Source organism: Pipistrellus kuhlii, unplaced genomic scaffold (assembly GCF_014108245.1).
Source record: "Pipistrellus kuhlii isolate mPipKuh1 unplaced genomic scaffold, mPipKuh1.p scaffold_m20_p_1, whole genome shotgun sequence".
Classification (NCBI taxonomy): domain Eukaryota; kingdom Metazoa; phylum Chordata; class Mammalia; order Chiroptera; family Vespertilionidae; genus Pipistrellus; species Pipistrellus kuhlii.
The window spans coordinates 140,472,010-140,488,351 of record NW_023425404.1 but is presented as its reverse complement, the minus strand read 5'-3'; the positions used below and the strand labels follow the sequence as shown (position 1 = coordinate 140,488,351).

The 16,342-nt window shown below is 37.6% G+C and overlaps 1 protein-coding gene across 4 annotated transcripts in view; it reads left to right on the top strand.

The window, feature by feature from the left end:
• Nucleotides 1-16,342, top strand: part of BMPR1B (bone morphogenetic protein receptor type 1B) — a 371,913-nt gene that overhangs the window by 194,405 nt on the left and 161,166 nt on the right. For 2 of the 4 annotated variants that reach the window (XM_036411157.2, XM_036411136.2), the window contains exon 3: nucleotides 14,225-14,319. The exons of the other annotated variants lie outside the window; for them this stretch is intronic. The gene's annotated coding sequence lies outside the window, so the exon portion shown is untranslated. The remainder of the gene's footprint in view (nucleotides 1-14,224; nucleotides 14,320-16,342) is intronic. 4 annotated transcript variants of the gene reach the window in all.

The window sequence follows — 16,342 nt, the reverse complement described above, 5'->3', positions numbered from 1 at the left end:
TTGGCTCAGTGGATAGAGCGTTGGCCTGTGAACTGAAAGGTCCCAGGTTCAATTCCAATCAAGGGCACATGCCCAGGTTGGGGGCTTGATCCCCAGTAGGGGACTTGCAGGAGGCAGTCGATCCTTGATTCTCTCTCATTATGGATATTCCTATATCTCTCCCTCTTCCTTCTTCCCTGAAATCAATAAAAATATATTTAAAATTATAAAATAGATTTGTCAGGAATACAAGGAAGCTGAAATAGTTTTAATAGAACAGAGCAATAAATAATGGGGGTGTGATGTTATGCACACTTAGGAAATTAGGAAAATGTTGTCGGTGCCAATAAGTCTGAGCACTAGCTTCTGACTAATATGTGGCTTGTCATCTAAACAAGGTTTTCATCACTCACATGGGACTTTTTATATGTTTTTTACCCTCTTTGATAAAGTTCTTTGCCATAGCTGCTATTCAGATGGATGCATTTTCCAGTAACACCTGATATGCATTTTAAAAGTAGCCTTTAATTGGTATTGATTGCTGGTAAACCCAAAGATAACTTTCATCAGTGTACTCTGAACTTTGATGTTCTGCCCAAAAGAAAATGTAGCCATCTCTAGATGGACAAATAAATGTTTCAGAATTCTCTTGGTAGAGGCACTGTTAGTTCCATCGGTGCTCTGGTCACAATTTTAGCACTTAAATGCTACTTAGGGCTACTTTCCCCCATTATATCCTGCTTCAAAATCTCGCCAGTACTACTATGCATAGTTTTATCTGAAAGTTGGATTAGTAGGTCTTTCAAAAGGGCAGTTACACAGTTGAAATGAACATATTATGGTTAATGTTGTACAATTGTTCACTGCCTTGTTTTCTGTCACAAAGACTGTAAAACAGAGGAAGAAGAGTGGCTACTCAGGACAGAAATGCAGGCCAGGTTTCCCCAAATCATCCTGAGATGCATGGAGGTGTCCCTGCTTTGCCGGACACTCCGGGGACTGGTGTGTGCTTTTTCCTTTCTGTTTGTAGGAGGGATCACTACCAGTGCAAATCGAGCCATTTGACATGTTTTTAAGAAGGAGGTGACAAGCAAAGCGAGAAAGAAGTCTTGAGTCACAGCATCCAAAGAAGTTTTCTGTTTTTACACTTTAGTTTTGCATTCCCATATAGTTGGAGCTAGTCTTGGACCAGCTGAATTTCCATAGAAATAAAAGTTTACAGAAGGACATTGTATGAAGAGGAACACAGACCCGTGGAAGAGCTGCTATCGTCAGCATTCCCAGTGAACATAGTAAGGCTGGGTATGGTAGGAGAGTGTAATGTGGGATTTGTGGGCCAAAGGGAAACGAAACCGAAAGGGTAGCCCCAGGTCAGCATAGGGGAGAGGCCTGTGTTCTGTGCTGAGGCGTTTGGACCCTCTGTTGTTTTTCAGCCAGAAGAGGTGCTGAGAGACAGTCTTGAGTGCAGTGGCATTGTGGGAGATTGGTGTGGCAGCAAGGAGAGTGGTGACAGGAGACCACACTGTGATTGTTTCAGTATTTAAGGCTCCGTAAAAGCTAAACCTGATTTTTGGTAGGAACAGAGGGAAAGGAAAAGAGGGGACAAACTTGAGAGTCTGTATTTCAAAGATAGAAACCTGAGTATGTAGCCACTGATGGGAAATAGGAGAGAGCAGAAGTGGAACGTGGAAATTTTTAACTTGGATGACCGAGTGGTGGGACTGTCATTACCCAGGTAATATAATGTGTGTGTGGTGCCATTCTCAACAAAAATATGTGTGCTTCAAATTGGAAGGCTTCAGTCTGTCCCCTAGAAATTATTATTTTTTCCACAGGAAAATAACTTTTTGAATATGGCCCCTCTGATATTATTGAAAAGTATAGTGGTGAGGTCCAAGGACTTAATGTGAAAGGACCTGAATTCAGTTTTTTCTCTACTTTCAAACTCTGACACATCCGGCTGTTGCCTTACCTGCTTTGAACTTCGGTTTCCTCATACGTGAAATAGGAACACTTTCTCATTGGCTTGTCCTGATGATCAAGTGAGATGACATGAGAAAGAATACTTCAAATACAAAGTGCCATGTGAATGTGAGTTGTTAGATTTGTACATGCTATTAAGAATTGGGCAGTGAGAGGTTTTACCCCATCAACAGGGTTCCCTTGACCCCTAGGGTATGTTTTGAGAATCCTGTAAAATATTATTTTATATTCTCTATTGGTGCTACTTAAGCATCAAGTTTCAGGTCCGCTAACACAAATAGTTATGAAAAACACTTATTTCAATTCAGTGTTGAAGTTCAATGCAAATTGTCTCCAAAATAAAACAAAATGGGTGGTATTGCTCAATGGTTGAGTATCAACTCTGGAACCAAGAGGTTGCAGGTTCGATTCCAGGTCAGGGCACATGTCTGGGTTCAGGGCTTGATCCCCAGTAGGAGGCATATTGGAGGCAGTGAATCCATGATGTGTTTCTTTCATGGATGTTTCTGTCTCTCTGTTCCTCTCCCTTCCTTTCTCTCTAAAATTCCATAAAAACATATTAAAAAATATATATAAGCAAGTTATTACTAAGCAGAGGTGCTATTTACCATTATTTCATCTTTTTATTGGAGCATAAAATAACTATAAAAAATTTTTTATTTCTTTTTTTTTTCTCCTTTTACCACCTACATATCCTCATATCCTCAGCCCAATTCCAGCTCTGTTCTTGGTAACATTAGGCCAAATACCAGAATGAAGCTAATTGAGGGGGGGGGGCTATTGTTCACTCCTGTTGTTCAATTTTCATCTATTCTAAAGTAGTAGGATTTTTTTCATTTTTCATCTCTTTTTTTGCTTTATACCTTAGTTAATTTTGATAGTACATTTAATGAAAGTTTCAGGTCCTTTGAAGCAAAACAGCCAATAGAAACATTCTATATGTGAACCAAAAATGGTTAGCTCATCTATTTCTTGTTAAAATTAGTTTGCTTTATTTCCTTCCTGTTTTGCTTGCTTTCTTTGGAATTTTGTTCTGATTAGAAAAAAGTGGCTTTAAAGTGAATAATTATATTCCTCAGCTTTATGGTCTAAATCCTCCCTCTGAAAACAGATTCATCATAGAGTAGTGAAATAAATGTTTTTATTTTATTTTGTGAATGATCAGACTTAATGTGCATTCCCATTTTTACCGCCTGATAAATTTTAATCATTCAGTGATATTTTTATGAGCTACTGCCTTATGATGAATGAATAGTGAAAAAGGTCAGCTTAAATGTGGTAAACAAGGCTTTCCCTCCTCCACTGGATTGTTAGTTTTTGCGGAATCCTTCCTGGCTGGGATTCCTCCCTGTGCACTCTCAGCAATGCATGTGTAGCTTGTTTTGGGGAGCCCTCATCTTCCCTGCTCTCCTTTCCTGCCTTAGAGAGGACACCTACTAATTTCTCGAGATTTCAGGTCCGCTGTCCAACAAAATGTACTGTAATTTGGTCTAGAAATAAATATTCCATTAAGTCAATGTCACATTGCTTACCATGGGTATCTATATGAATTAAAAGATCCTCAAATGAGTTGTTCTTTAAAATGTAACAAGTATTAAGAATTCAGCTACAAGTTTAGGATGAGAGAAAGCTATTCAGAAATTAATGGAATTAAAAATTCTCATCATAAAGATTCTTATTGTCCCATAGATTTAACCTAATTTCCAGTTTAGAGTGATGGTAGCAAAATTTAAATTAGAAATTTTAAAATTTAAATTTTAAAATTAAAAATTTTTATTAAAAATTTCATTTTTAATAAAAAATGAAAATTAATTCCTTCATTTTCAGGAATGGGTATTAAATTTATGTGATGAATGCCAAAACTGATTTGGCTCAGTGGATAGAGCATCATCCTGCAAGGTCCCAGGTTCGATTCCGGTCAAGGGCATGTACCTTGGTTGCGGGCACATCCCCAATAGGGGGTGTGCAAGAGGCAGCTGATTCTCTATCATCGATGTTTCTAACTCTCTATCCCTCTCTCTTCCTCTCTGTAAAAAATCAATAAAATATATATAAAAAATAAATTTATGTGATGATTTTAAGAATTGTATACTTTTAAAAAGAAGTAAATGCTTGATATTATATTGCAAATATTTGCTATATTAAAAACACTGTTTGATATGATCTTTAGTAGCATATAAATACGATATGTGTGTGGCTATAAGAGAAAAACAAATGGAAATACTGATATGTAGCTGGGATCTCAGATATTATTGAGCGTGAAGAGGCATTTGTGTAGTTTTGATGTAAGACCATTTAGCAACAACTGTCCTATAAAAGTAACCTTATATTCCTGATGCTTTTCACTCTTTATATCGCCTTATTTTATTAAACATAATTGAGCTTTGTTATTGATTCTGGTTATATAATTTCTATCCACTATGAATTTCAGAACAATTCCTACTTATACATGATAAAATGTTTTATTTAGTTTGGTACTAGTTAGTACGATGTAAAATGAAAGTTAAAAAAGATACCCATTCTGTGCTATGACTTTCTTATTTAGTATTTTTCTTCTTTCAATTTATATACAACATTGTTCTAGTTGAGAAGAACAAATCACCTATTTATTAACTGTACAGTCAATATTTCTCAAGCTAATCATGGGTAAGTACAATAAACTGGCAGCAGTAAAGGCTAGTAGACTTGTGTATGATTTTCCTGTGGGTCCCGAGAGCCCAAAGGATTTATTACTTGAGAACAAAAAGCTTTAGAGTTAAAGGTAAGTGACTCTGTATATGATGTGACTAGCAGTAGGCCCATGGAGGAAAAAACAAGGAGAAACAGACCATTGTAGAGTCAGTTTTCTTTCCTCCTCAGTCATTTCCCTTGAAAGCCACATATTCCCTCAGGTCTTTCTGAAACATGGCGTCGAGCATAGGTTACTAATATTTTCCTGTACCCATTTCCCCCTGAGGAGTGTCTCATTATTTATAGTGGTAGGTAAATCTGTAGTATTCATATCTGATTAAGTTTGTCAACAACCTTTAAAAAAAATCATTCACTACTTAATCAATACTTTGCTTTTGTAAAGGAAGCACCTTCAAGGAAGCACTAAATGAAAATATTAATGGGTAACTGGATTACAATTCTCCTTTCCTAACATTGATCTGATAGAGAACTTAGTATTACCAGACTAAAAATACTAATGTAGATATTTACCATCATACTAAACAAAAGATTAGCAGGTTTTCTTGGTTATTATATTTTTTTAGTTTCTTTTCCTTTGAAAAGTTTCTCTTACTTCCTATTGAAATTACATAAAAATTCAAATGGTTAGTTAAATATATAGTAATAAGTCAAGGATTTTTAAATTTTAATATTTTATTTATTAGTTTAATCATTTCTTCAGCTAACAAGTGAGTAGCTATATCTATGCCAGGTACAACAAGCTGGCCCTTAAAAATATGTTCTAAGTTTTATTTGGTCCTAGGATTTTCTGAAATTATATTCAGTGGAAGTGAAAAGTAAATAGCCAAAAGGCAAATAAGTACTTGAAAAATGTTTAACATTACTAATCATTAGAGTAATGCAAATTAAAACCACAATGAGATTCTATTTTATATTCACCAGTATTGCTGTAATAAAAAAGACAGGTAATTACAGGTGTTTGAAGTATGTGGAGAAATTGAAACCCTTATACATTGTTGGTAGGGATATAAAATGATGCAGCTACTTGGGGAAAACAGTTTCACAGTTCTTTAAAATGCTAAACATAAAATTACTACATTACCTAGCAATTTTACTCTTAGGCATTTATCCAAGCATAATGAAAACATATGGTCACATAAAAACTTGTACATTAAAGTTCATAGCAGCATTATTTATAGTAGCTCAAAAGTGAAAACAACTCAAATGTCCATCAGCTGATGAACGGATAAGTGAAATGTGGCATATCTATACAATAAATTATTACTCAAAAATGAAAAAGAAATAGACTACTGATAGTGACATAGGGAGTAATAGTAAACCCATTTTACTGATGAGGAAACTAAGGTTATATAATTTATGTAACTGAGACAAACAAAACTCAAGTTAGCTTGATTTTAAGACACTTCACCTCGATACCATAGTGAGTTGTTGGTGTTTTATCTGGTTGTGGTTATAGGTTATTACCTCTTTCTTTCTCTTTTCGTCCTGGCCAAACTGGCAAAGCGAGATTTTATTCTCTGTCTCACTTCACTTGCTTACCTCTCAACACCAGTGGAAACAGATCAGCCACCATTGCTCTCTTTCTATCTTTTTAAATACATTCTTTGTTGAAATATAATCAGGAATATGCTACAATTCATCCTTTTAAAATGTACAGCTCCAATATTTAGAATCCAGTGCTTGGTGAGTGTTATGTTTAATGGGCTGTTTTCAATCCCTTTCCTGTTTGATCTTTCTGTGTCATTCATCATTGTTGACTGCTCCTTCCTGAATACCCCATCCTCATTCATTTTCTCATTTTCTCATCCTGCTCCTGCTTATACGTATAGTTGTTTTACAGTTTTTGTGGGTTTCTCTTTCTTGACTCAACTTTTATATGCTGGGTTTGGGTTACTTTTCATTATCCATTCTGTTGCTGAGAGACCTCATGTCTTTAGGATCCACCTATGTTGGCCAGTGGCTCACAGATCTCTAAGTTTTTATAGAACACACAGTTATTGGGTGTTTGTTGTGTGGAAGACTCAGTTTAGGCACATGAAACCTGTGCTGTCACTGAACTTACATTCTGTTGGAAGAGACTGGTAGTAACAATCCTATCTAATAATCCTATCTAATAAAGAGGTAATATGCAAATTGACTGTCACTCCAACACACAAGATGTCTGCCACAAGATGGCCCGCAGGGTAGAGCAATGGAGGGACCCAGGCCGGCAGTGGAGAGCAGTTAGGGGTGACCAGGCCAGCAGGGGAGGGCATTAGGGGCAATCAGGCCAGTAAGGAAGCAGTTAGGCATCAGTCAGGCTGGCAGGGGAGTGGTTAGGGGGTGATCAGGTTGGCAGGCAGAAGCAGTTAGGGGAAATCAGGAAGGCAGGCAGGCAGGCAAGCAAGTAGGCAAGCAGTTGGGAATCAGCAGTCTTGGATTGTGAGAGGGATGTCCGACTGCCCGTTTAGGATTGGGATCAGGCCTAAACATGTAGTTAGACATTCCTAGAGGGGTCCCAGATTGGAAAGGGTGCAGGCTGGGTTGAGGGTCACCCCCCCCCCCCCCAAATGCACTGAGCCTCTAGTTAAATACTAAATAAGGAAGTTTGTCATTTGGAATAGTATGGTAGTGGTAGGATTCACTTGAAGGTATTTGAAACGGAACCTGAAGGAGGTGAAGGAATGAGCCCTGAAGCTGCCTGCAAGAGAACATGCCAGTGAAGGAACAGCAAGCTGAAAGCCATGAAGGGCAAAGTTGTCAGGTACATTAAGGAACAATAGAAGAACATGCGGGCTGGAACTGAGAAAATGAGGGGGTGTAGTGGACATTGTCAGAGACATCATGAGGCCCGGTGCATGAAATTCACTGGTGCATGGGGGGTGGAGGTGGGGTCCTTTAGCCATGTCTGCACCCTCTCCAATCCGGGACCCCTCGGGGGATGTCCAACTGCTGGTTTAGAGGGATTGAGCCTAAATCGGCAGTTGGGCATGCTTCTCACCATCTGGGACCTCTGGCTCCAAACTGCTTGCCTGCCTGCTTGCCTGATTTCCCCTAACCCTTCTGCCTGCCTGTCTGATCACCCTTAACTACCTCTGCCTTGGCCCTGCACCGGGGACCCAGGCTTTCCCTCCTCCGGCCAGCTGCCTGCAGGAACCCGGGACCTGGGCTCCCCTCCCTTTGGTCCGCCACAGGCACCCAGGACCTGGGCTAGTTTTACCTGGGCTGGCACAGACATAGGCACCCAGGACCAAGGGTGGGTGGCTTCTTCTGAGCTGCAGCCACTGGCACCCAGGACCATGGGCGGGAAGCTTCTCTTGGGCCCATCTTTGTCAGGAAGGATGTCTGGGAGACATCTGGTCTAATTAGCATATTACCCTTTTATTAATATAGATAAGAAGTTGAGCTTTTACTCTTAACAAAATGGGAAGCCGGTAGGGGTTTTGAGTAGGAGGTGAATATTAATCTGAGTGAATTCTTTTTAAGTGATTACTTTGGTTTCTGTGTTGAGAATCGCTGATATTGGTTTCCAGACCCAAAACAAGAATAGAAGGTTACTGAGTTGGTACAGTCTTTCTCTCTCCTGTATTATAAATCAATATATTTTAATGATTTCTGTACATATTTGCTTGGTTATAGCAGATACATCAAGTTCATCCCATTAGAGACTAAAGTTATCTTCCAAGGTGTTCCTTCTTTCTATATAACTCTGCCTCGGCAAAGACCCAGCTACCAGAAGGAGAAGCCACCTTTGACTTTTTAAAGACTTTTGTATTTTAGAGAAGTTTAGGTTCACAGCAAAATTGAAATGAAAGTAGAATTTTCCCATACATTCTCTGCCCCGAAACATGTATAATCATTATTGTCAGTGTTTCCCACCAGAATGGTATATTTGTGCAATTGACGGGCCTACACTGACACATCATTATCACTCGAAGTTCATAGTTTAAGGTTCACTTTGGTGGTATACAGTCTATGGGTTTGGATGCATAGGTGATGACATGTATCTGTTATTATAGTGGCATACAGAGTATTTTACTGCTCTAGGAACCCTCTGTGCTTTGCCTACTTATCCCTCTCATTCCCATTTCTCAAATCCTGATCTGTTTACTATCGCCATAGTTTCATCTTCTGTAGAATGTGCAATAGGTGAAATTATAGTATGTATCCTTTTCAGATTGGCTTCCTTCACTTACTAAAATGCACTTAAGTTTCCTCCACATCTTTATAGCTTAATAGCTCATTTCTTCTTAGTGCTGAATAATGTTCCATTGTTTGGCTGTGCCCCAGGTAATTTATCCACCTACAGAAGGGCATCTTGATTGCTTCCAAGTTTTGGCAGTTATGAATAGAGTTGCCATAAACATCTGAAAGTTCCTGTTCTTCTGTGTCCTTTCTTAGCACTTGGTGTTGCCAGTGTTCCAGATTTTGGCTGTTCCAATAGATGTCTGGTGGTATCTCATTGTTGTTTTAGCTTTCATTTCCCTGATGACATGAGATATGGAACATCTTTTCATATACTTATTTGCCATCTGTAAATTTTCTTTGGTGTTTTTGTTAAGGTCTTTGACTCAGTTTTTAAAATGGTCTATTTTTTTATGGTTGAGTTTTAGGAGTACTTTGTACATTTTGGGTAACAGTCCTTTATCAGATGTGTCTTTTGCAACTATTTTCTCACAGTCTATAGGTTGTCTTTTCATTCTTATTCCCTCTCTCTCTCTCAGAGAAAATGGAAGGGAGGGGGAAAGACAGAGAGAGAGAGAATCATCCACTGTGAGAGAGACATCAATAAATTGCCTCCTGATCAGGGCCAGGGATCTAGCCAGCAACTGAGGTTCATGCCAAACTCATACTTTTAAAATTTTCTTCTGCAGAGATGAAATTTTTAATTTTATTTTTAATTTTAATTTTATTTTTTAATATTTTTTATTGATTTTTTACAGATAGGAAGAGAGAGGGATAGAGAGTTAGAAACATCAATGAAAGAGAATCATCGATCAGCTGCCTCTTGCACACCCCCTACTGGGGATGTGCCCGCAACCCAGGTACATGCCCTTGACCAGAATTGAACCCGGGACCTTTCAGTCCGCAGGCAGACGCTCTACCACTGAGCCAAACCGGGTTTCGGCGAAATTTTTAATTTTAATGAAACTACCTGATCAATTATTTCTTTCATGGATTGTGCCTTTGGTGTTTCAATATTCATTGCCATACTCAAGTCATTTAGGCTTTCTCCAACATTACCTAGGAGTTTTATAGTGTTGCATTTTGCATTTGGGTTTTTCAATACATTTTGAGTTGATTTTTGGGAGAGGTATAAAATCTTTCTCTTGATTAAGTATTTTGATATGGATGGTCCAGTTGTTTAGCACCATTTGTTGAAAAGATTATCTTTGCTCCATTATATTGTCTTTGCTCCTTTGTCAAAAATCAGTTGTCTATATTTATGTGAGCCTATTTCTGAGCTCTCTGTTCTCTTCCATTCAGCTATTTGTCTATTTTTCCTCCAACACCACACTATCTTGATTATTATAAGTTAAAAAAATTTTTTTTTATTGATTTCAGAGAGGAAGGAAGTGGGAGAGAGAGAGAGAGAGAGAGAGAGAGAGAGAGAGAGAGAGAGAGAGAGAGAGAGAGAGAAACATCAATGATGAGAGAGATTCCTTAATCAGCTGCCTCCTGCATGCTCCCTACTGGGGATCAAGCCCGAAACCCAGGCATGTGCCCTGACAGGGAATTGAACCAAGACCTCCTGGTTCATAGTCAGTGCTCAACTACTGAGCCAAGCTGGCTGACAACTGTATAAGTCTTGATGTCTATTAGTGTCAGCCTCCAACTTTATTGTTCTTCAACAATATTGCATTGGCTATTCTGAGTTTTTTGCCTCTTTATATAAACTTTAGTGTGGATTTATTTCCACAAAATAACTTCCTGGAATTTTTTATGGAATTGTATTGAATCTATAAATAAAATATGTAAGAACTGATATTTTGACAATATCGAGTCTTTACACTTTTGGTTTAAAAAATTATTGATTTTTTAGAGAGAGGAAGAGAGAGAGATAGAGAGTTAGAAACATTGATGAAAGAGAAACATCAATCAGCTGCCTCTTGCACACCCCCTGCTGGGGATGTGCCCCCAACCAAGGTACATGCCCTTGACCCGAATCGAACCTAGGACCTTTCAGTCCGCAGGTTTGGATCTATCCACTGAGCCAAACCGGTTTCTGCACATTTTTGATTCTTGATGTGTTCCTTTCTCTTTATTTGAATTGAAGATAAAACCCTTTAAGTTCTTCTTAATAGGGCATATCACCTACCTTAATTTTGTCCACTGGTTTCCATTAATTAATTTGTTAGTCTCTTCTTTATGCTACTGTTTAACACTCAGTATTAAAATTCTTCCAGTTCCTTGAATAAATGCAGGAAGAATCTTTTTATTCCTTCTGATTTTGTTAGGGTACTGTTGAATCCACTTCCTTGCCTGGCATGGGCAATCTCTATCTTATTTAAATGATTTAAAAAATGATTAAATAAAGGCAGTATGTGGTACTGTAGTCTTGTTAAAGTTTGGGCTGAATTTCATATCCACTATTCATAAGTTATATGGTTTCAGACAAGCTCCTTAATAACTCTAAGCCTAATTTTTTCCATCTTCAAATAGCAAAGGCATACCCGCTTGTCAGGATTGTATTTAGTTAGATAATATATTTCTTAAGCCCTTGTTAGGTGGTAATTGCTCAATAAATTATAATGCTCCTCTAGACACATGCTTCAGAAAGACAAGAGAAAGATTTAACTAAAGTCCATAGTTTTCATTGGGCGCTCTCTTTGTGTGGTACAGTTCTAGGATTTTCTAAATGCATATTGTTATGTACCTACCATTCCACTCTCACACAGAATAGTTTCACTGCCCTGAAATCTCCTTAGAGGGAGAAAGGTGATGAAAAGTTTTATATTCCAGGTTAAAAACTTGGGTTTTATACAGTAGGCTAGCAGTCTTCCACTATTTTTGTTCACATACCTTTAAAGGAATTTTGAAAAACTATGTAACCACTCACACATTACCAAGTTAACATCTACAATTTTTCACTTGTGGTAAAATATGTACTTGCAAAGAATTTAATTTTTACCCTATTGGAACTATTGACATTTTAAAATAAAACCTGTATCAACTATTTTAAGAATACTCAATGGAATCTAAATCCACAGCAATTTAATAAAACCATTATTCATTTAAATAATACTGAATAGACTCTTCTGTTAAAAGCTGAAAAATTTACATTACTATTTTATTTTCTTGACCTGTATTTCCATCTCACTTCCTCATAGAATTTTTATGTGATATTTTTATAGTTAAAAGTCTTTAACTGTTTCTCTATCATACTTCTCTTCATCAAAAATGTAAGGAATTAATTGAAATTTTAAAATTATAAATTTTCTATGACCCCAGGGCAATCTACCATCGTAATATTTGGGATAGAAGAGAGTGTCCCTTTCTCATGTGAAGTAGAAGAAAGGTTGTTGTGAATAAAGCATCGCTGTTAGCCAGATATTAATAAAGAGTTTATGTAGAAGAGAATTTGGACATTGACTCCATTAAAACTATTAATTCAGTTGCCAACTAAAAGAAACCAGTCTGAAGAGGCTAGATAGTGTATGATTCCAACTACATGACATTCAGAACAAGGCAAAACTATAGAGACAGTAAGACCAGTGATTCTGGGGTTGTGGAGATGGAAAGGAATAAATGAAGCACATTCTTTAACATTTAAAAAAAAATGTATTTTCTGCTCCACGTTCTATGCTCCAGTAAGAACTATTTGAAGTTCCATGTCCTGCTTTTCCATGCCTGTTTGTCTTTATTGTCTTATTTTTTTGCCTCACTGCCTTCTACAAATATTTTAAGACGCACAAGTGTGCATTGAAGAATTACCTATTATACCTTCACTTCCCATTGGCTCAGATGCCTGTGTTTCATATGCTCCCTCATTACTCTCCCTTATTACATGAACACAGTTTTTCTTTCCCCTCTGAAATTGGACTGGGAGATCTCTAAGAGTAGGACCTACATATTACCTTTGTCTCTTCAGCAACTGGCTGTGTACTTCTCCTGGTAATAAGTTAATTTATTGGATAAATATTATTGAATGAAATAAAGCACAGTGGATTTCAATTGTTAATTAATTCTTGTGCACAACTCTTTTTTTGGGTCAGTCTATCTGTAAAAGGCTATTTTGTTTTATGCTAGTTGTTTTTCTGGCTATGGTTTCATTAAGATTTCACATGAAGATAGGATTTTGAACTTAAAAAATGAATTTGAGAACCACTCTTGTGCTAGAAGGAGCACACCATTGTGAGCAATAAGGGAAAGACTCTGGTTTTAACTCTGCTGTAAATTTGCCTGTGACCATGTGAAGTTAACCAGCCTGGAAGCACATTTTCTCAACTATAAAACGAGTTAGTGACCAAGTTATTGCTAAAGTTGCCCTTTTTGTGAATTTAACCAAGGGAGGAAATGTTAATAAAGCAAACATATGATTATTCTTGCCTAAAAAAAAAGAAATATGACCTTGATTTATTTTCTAACCATTCCTACTGTGGATGTTGTATGTGGTATACATGTGTAATGCTGTCCTTGTTCATATCACCTGCAAACATCATGGCTTAGAGTTTATCCTTAATCTGAAAAATATATAAAGTAAAATAATTATAATTCTCATGATTAAAATCTAGTAGTAGTTAATACTACTTTGAGTTATGTTTATATAACTCATATAATTTGAGTTATGTTTTAGCTTTTTTCACCAAATACATAAATCGATCTTTATTAATATTATACTTTCCAGTGCATTTCTATAATTCTGGAAATGCACTTATTGAGGTTGAAATATTTCTTTGTATTCCATTACTCATAAGGATTTTGAACTAAAAAACACAGCCTTTTTCTATGAGGAGCATTAACAACTATGGCAGAAAATGCTTTTCTGTATCTTTTGCTCACTCACAATATGTAGAAATTGTAATAATTTCATTTTGTGAAGCTTGATTGAATGATATTTAGGTCTAATTTTATATAGGGTTTGAGATGATGTTGTTTGGCCAAAGTAAAGGTGGTATTTCCTTTCTTGTCTTCCACTGTGCCCAGCCCTCTCCCCCCTCCCCTTTCTTTCCACCTGCTTGAGGAAAACGACTTCTTGAGACAAACCTCATAATTGCCCTTCTGTGCCTGATTTGGGCCTCAGGAAAGGCCCATAGCATCTGTAAAGCTGGCAGGAAAATGGTATTTCCAGGCAGGCACAGGGTTGCTGGGTAGTGAGCCAATCCCCAGCTTTGTCTGAGCAGCTGAGAACTTTGCCTGCGCATTACCACGGTGTTCAGTAACACAGACCTGTGCCATGAGCAAGTAAAGGCCTGAGCAAGTGTCAGGGTCAATATTTATAGACCACGACGTAGCTTGCCTTGCAAAGAGAGAAAACGAGAGACACTCTCACAGAGGGCAAGGAAAGCAAGACTGCGGTGCTGGGGGACGTTCATGTCTAATGTTGTTGTGTTTTTTTTTTTAATTAAAAAAAGTTCTTCTTAACTCTCAGGTCCAAACCTCTGCTGAATCATAACCGTTTGCCGCCGAGCTATGACAAGAGAGGAAACAAAAAGTTAGACGAGCCAGCCTGTCATAAGTGAGAAGGTAAGTAATTAGCCAGCTCAGTCTCTCTGTTACTCGTAAACCCCATCTCCCTGTTGGCTGCTCTGCACCAGGACGCAGAGGGCTGTGCAGCATGTTAATGCTGAGCGGGGGCTGCCTGCTGTGGGAGCCTGTTCTCGGTGGAGTGTCGTTTTGTGTACCGCCCCTCAGAGTGCTGTGTGCATTCATAACACACTTAAATAACGCGGGCGGTGAGAACAGGACATCATTGTCATGGTGTGTCCTATCAGCAAGTTTCTGTTTCTTCATTCTGTCAAACTTGTCATCTTCCTAGTGATACATTCCTGTTTCATTTCTACCAGATTTAAACAATGAATATTAGTTCATTTCAGTAGCCTGTGGTCTAGAAATGGAATAGGGGGAAAGTCAGGTAGGTGAATGTTGAAGATGAAGCAGACCTTGTCAACATGTACACGCTCACGTCCCTCTGACATTGCCCCACAGTGAAATAATGGTCCTTGTGGGAATAGAGAGAACCGAGTGATGGAAACTAGGAGCAGTCTCCTTAATCTAAGGGGCAAAAGACTCAGCCTGGGGGAGAGTTTCTCAGCCTGCCCAATGACTTGTGAGATTGGTTCTTACAAAAGGCAGTTCTCTACTAAAGACGTTAACATCCCTTGCTCTACGCAGTCATGGTTTGTTTTTTCCATTCATCACACTTAGCACTTTTACACACGCTTCTGGTGTGCTCGGTGCTGTGGTATGTTCATGTAACATCGTTGCTTTGCGTATCCCAGATTCACATGAAGAGCAATGGTGCTGAAGGGGACAGAAAGGTTGTCATTGGTGTACTGTCTGGTTTAGAAAACTCATGGGATGGATAAGCCTATGTTCTATATCTATCACGCATAGCTTGGAGGAAGCTATGTTGCCTTGTTGGAAGTATGGCATTCGCTTGATGAGACTTATCTACTGATGTATTGAAAGCTTCCTTGTGGCTGGAGTGTTTTTATTGTGGAAAATAAGCATTATCACGATTGTTTTAAGAAGTTTAGGTTAGGTCATACATTACAGTTGATTAGACAATCCCAAAGGATTGGACTTTGGGTGGTGGGCATACAACACAATATACAAGTCCTGTATCATAGAAATGTGCACTTGAAACCTATATAATCTTATTAACCAGTATCACCCCAATAAATTTTGAAAAGGATTTTATGGACTACATATTTAAGTTAAAAACAAAAATAATATTAAAGTTTCTGTACGGCTTGACTGGGGGCCAAAAGACATACAAAGACAAACGAATACTCCGGCATAGGTTTGTGTTAGGGCTGACATAGAGGAGCCAGCTCATTCTCAAGTGAGATAAACCCTATCCTGAGCAGTAGCTGGAACAGGTCTAAACACCATGAAATAAGGCCAGTTGTTGTAGAGCATCTCTTCTGAAAATCAAGTATAATTTTTAAAGTAATGCAAAATGTTTTAAAGTCAATTTTATTAATTCAGAAATGCTTTAAGGCTAATCTACTATTTAATTTGAAACTATCAATATATTTTAACCTTCATTTAATGCTTGTTTTAGCTTCTGAATCAAGATTTTTTTCTTTGTACTTTTGTAAGCTCTGCATACTAGTTTATTAATGAGTTTTATTTAGATTTTTGACAATAATATATTTATTTTGAAAATGTAGCCAGGTTTGATCTAGAATGGGCATTTCTTAATTAAATTTTTCTTTTCTTCTGCCTCTGGGTAATATCTCATGATCAAGATTGTGAATTCAGTTCTTAATTCAATATCTTCTATTTATTCACTTTATACATTGTATAAATATATGATATTGCTTTCTTATACCTTTCTTATTGGTCTTATTTTTATTCCATCTGGTATGTTGTTTCTGAGGTACTGTGTGGAAATTTTTGGTGGAAACAGGCCAAATAAAATTACTTCAATAAAAATAAACGAAAGAAAGTTGTCCCTTAAATTAAGAGAAAAAATACATAATTGTGACATTGGTTGACAGTGTCTAAAATGTAATATATTTTCATTGAAAGTTGATTGAGC